The 3,777-nt window shown below is 51.6% G+C and overlaps 1 non-coding gene across 1 annotated transcript; it reads left to right on the top strand.

Moving 5' to 3' along the window:
- Nucleotides 1-942: 942 nt before the first annotated feature.
- LOC148647870 (U2 spliceosomal RNA) lies at nucleotides 943-1,131 on the top strand. Its single transcript, XR_015926828.1, has one exon. It is a non-coding gene; the product is annotated as a U2 spliceosomal RNA (small nuclear RNA).
- The last annotated feature ends 2,646 nt before the right edge of the window (nucleotides 1,132-3,777 follow it).

Below are 3,777 nucleotides of genomic sequence, written 5' to 3'. Positions count from 1 at the left end.
GCGGTGTTTAGATTCATGTGGGGGGGGAGGTATGAATACGTGAAAAGGGCTGACATGTACAGAGCAGTGGAGGACGGTGGCCGGGATGTCCCCAACATACCACTGAAGTTAGATTGCTTGTTTGTGGCTAGGCTCTGCACATTGCTGCGCGCGCCTATGGCCCATCCGTGTAGGTTCTTTGTCATGCTTTGGTTTGCACAGAAAATGCGACATCTTGTGGTGTGGTCTAATACCACTCCCAAGGCGGAAAGGCTCCCGGGGCATTATAGGCATGCTGCGACATGGGTGAGGAAGCATCCTGAAGTCAAGAGCGAAGAAATTGTTTTAGACCATCGCCGCATGTACGCTCTGATTGTACAGAAGGAGGCCCAGGCAGTGGTGGGGGTCTCTCAGGAGACATGGGCGAGGATTCAACCGCGTGGCTTAGATAATCGGCTTTGTGATTTGAATTGGCTTGGGCTGTGGGATAGGTTGGCAGTACGGGAAACCTTGTGCAGGCATGGCCTCTCGAGGCAGCCCTTATGTCCCAGGCTTAATTGTACAGAGGGAGAATCAATAAGGCACGCTCTTTGGGAGTGTTCTTTTTCTAGGGATGTATGGTCTCAGTGTGTTTCTTTGTGTTTTTTGGTTTCGACTGATTTTGTTTTGTCTTACAGGTTGGTTATGAGGGGGGTTTCGGGGGTGAAGAGATGGAATGTGAATTTTCTGTTTTGGTTAATGATTAGTGTTATTAAGTTTCAGATCTGGTCATCCAGGGATGAAATTGTTAAACACGGGGTTTTTACATCCAGCAGAGAGGTGGTGGGGAGGATTAGGTCTGATATTGGAGGGAGGGTTAAACGGGATGTTCTGCGTTGGGGTTTTTCGGCTGCGAAGGAAAGGTGGAAGGGATTGATTGATTTATCACTGTAAGTTGTTGTATCGGGGTGATGGACTTGTTCTGTGTCTTTTGTACTTTGTAATAAAAAACAAAAAAAATCTGTTCTTATCAGTTTAATATCTGATACGTCCCCCATCGGGGGACCACATATTAAACGGATTTTTGGAACAGGGAGCTGGATCAGGAGCTTGCTCCGTCCTCTCCACGCATCGGCCCGGTATTGCAGCGCCTCCGGGAGCGGTGCACCACCTTCTCTCAGCGGTGAAAAGACAGACGTAGGTAGCTAGGTAGCTAGCTAGCTAGCGAGCGAGCGAGCAAGCAAGCGAAGTGGACTGGAGCTCCTTCTTCTCGGGTCTCGTCCCTCGTCCCCCATCTGTGTGTCTCTGTGTTCTGTCTCTCTCTCGCCCTCTCGGTTCCCGTGCTCCCTCTGTGCGCTTTCCCGCGTCTCGACTCTCTGGGCAAGCAGGCCGGCCCCCTTTTCGGCTCCCGTGCGTTTTCCCTCCAAAAAACTTAGGTTTTTCAGCCTTTTCCCAGGGAGGCAGGCGTGGCTTGCTTGCTTGCTTGCTTGCTTGCTTGCTTGCTTGCGTGCGTGTCCGTCCCCGTCCCTGCAGGCGGGCCCCTTTCGACAGCTGGGCGTTTTCCCTCCAAAAAACTTAGTATATCCACCTTTTCTTTCTTTTTTTTCGGCAGGCAGGCAGGCAGGCGTGTGTGCGCGCGCGTCCCCGTCCCTCCCTCCCTCCCGAGAGAGAGCTGCCCCTTGCCTCTGCCCGCAGGTGCTGGCGCTCGGCTTTGGCTTGCAGCCGGTTGGGCGCAGCTGCTGCCGGTGGGAGGGGCCTAAGCTAAGGAGGCCGGGCGGCTGGCGCCCCCTGCGGCTGCGGTCGTTGTCGGGCCGTTGACAGAAGATCAAAGAGCAGGGCCCCCGCCCGGGACTGGCAGGAAGGCAGGCGGGCAGGCAAGAGAGAGGGGGAGCAGAGTCCCGCGGCAGGCCTCTGGCTGCAGGGAGGCCGGCAGCTGCGCGGGTCCCGGGCTCCAGAGGAGTCGGCCTGCGCCACTGTGCGCCAGCGGAACGCCCGCGCGTCGGTCCGCGCCTTTGTGGGCATCGCTTCTCGGCCTTTTGGCTAAGATCAGGGTTCAAGTGGCTTGTCCGCAGTTCTCTCAGATCTTAGTCCAGGGGGTCGGGAAGGCGTGGGGAGGAATGCAGTGACGGGAAGGTGCGGTGATCGTGGATTGGTGCCAGGAGGATTGTGGAAGGCGAGACGAGGATTTGCTGTGCGGCGGACAAGGAAGAAGACGGTGGTGTTTCTGCGGACCTGGAAGTGTGGGCGGAGGTTCGGAACCATGGAGTTGTTGGCAGGATACATTTGGGCGAGGAAGGAGCGACGGAAAAATTCATTTCGTTTCATGTTGCGGAGACGAGATGGACCTGAAAGCTGGACTCGAGATAAGTTCATGACTTTAATTTTGGAGGAGGTTTTGGGCATATGTATGCGGGACATTTTATGTTTACAAGATTTTTGTGAACGTGGTTTTTTTGTGTTAACTTTGGTCTCTAGCGAACTGTGTTTTGAGTTGATGCGGAAGATTCAGGAGAAGAGAGAGGAGGCTCCGTTGAGCCTCTTCATCGTGGACCCAATGTTTGCAGGGGATCTGAAGAAGATGACTGTACACGTTTCGGATCCGTTTATTTCAGAGGAGGAAATTGTGGGTTATTTACAAGGCTTTATGTTTGTGCAAGGGAAAGGACATAGAGAGGTGGATCCCAAAGGAGTCTGGACTGGGAAAAGGGTTTTTTGGGCGAGATTGCGCTTTGGGGAAGAAGTGGAAGAGGGGGTGATACACCCTCCACCGTTATTTGAGATTGGGACAGGGATGGGTTGTCTGTCCTACCCGGGACAGCCACCTGTCTGTAGAAGATGTGGAAGGTTGGGACACTTTGCTGCACAATGTACAACAGTGTTTTGTGGGCGTTGTTTTGTTCAAGGACATACAGTGAAAGAATGCAAGAAGGGGGTGAAATGTTTTTCGTGTGGGGGATTAGGGCATATATATAAAAACTGTGTGGGGAAGGAAGGGGGTGGAGAAGGACATGAGTTTGAAGGGGAGGAAAGGCAGGTATTACAGGTGCAGGAAGAGATACGTGTGGGTAGAGATAAGGAGAGGGCAGAGGTTGAAGTAGAGGGTGTTAAGGTGTCTGAGGGGGATTTAGGAGTGGATGGGGAAAATAGGGTGGATGAGGTGGATGGGTTGGCATTTAAAATAGATGTGGAGTGTGATGTAGGGAGGGGCGATAGTATGGTGAATGAGGTTGAGAGTTTGGTGGAATGTGAGGCTGTGTGTAAGGATGCTGAAAGGACGAATGAGGTTGCTGGGGATGTGGGGCGAGTTTCTGTAGTAGAACAAGTAAGATTGGAATCTGCTCTGGTGCCGGACATAGGGGGGACCGAGAGACAAGCAAGTGTGCAGGTGGCAAAGGACACACAAGGGGGGAGTCTTTCAGAGTCGGAAGTGGTTGCTAGTTTTGAGTATGTATGTTTTGATGTACATCCAGTTTGGAAGCAGTGGTTTTTGGATAATCGAACAAAATGTTGGGCTGTAATAGAAGCACTGAAGGTTAGGTATAAAGGTTGCAATATAGAGTTTGCGTCAGACGGGGAGCTGCCTTGTAGGTATAGGATAAGGGGGAGAACGAAAGAAGAGTGTCATTTGATAAGGGATGATTTTGACAAGGCATTAGATCGGAAAAAGTGATAATTTTGAATTTGTTGAGAGAAGAAAGGCTGAGTGAGCGGTGATAGGAAAGGGGTTATAGTGTTGAGCTGGTTTTGAGTTGGTAAAATGGATGGAAAGTTTTATTTGTGTAATGTTTTTGTTTGGTTTTTGAAAAAGGGGGATTGGTC

The sequence above is a fragment of the Lepisosteus platostomus genome, chromosome 15, assembly GCF_059453375.1.
Source record: "Lepisosteus platostomus isolate fLepPlt1 chromosome 15, fLepPlt1.hap1, whole genome shotgun sequence".
Lineage (NCBI taxonomy): Eukaryota > Metazoa > Chordata > Actinopteri > Semionotiformes > Lepisosteidae > Lepisosteus > Lepisosteus platostomus.
This window is presented reverse-complemented; position numbering and strand designations above follow the sequence as displayed.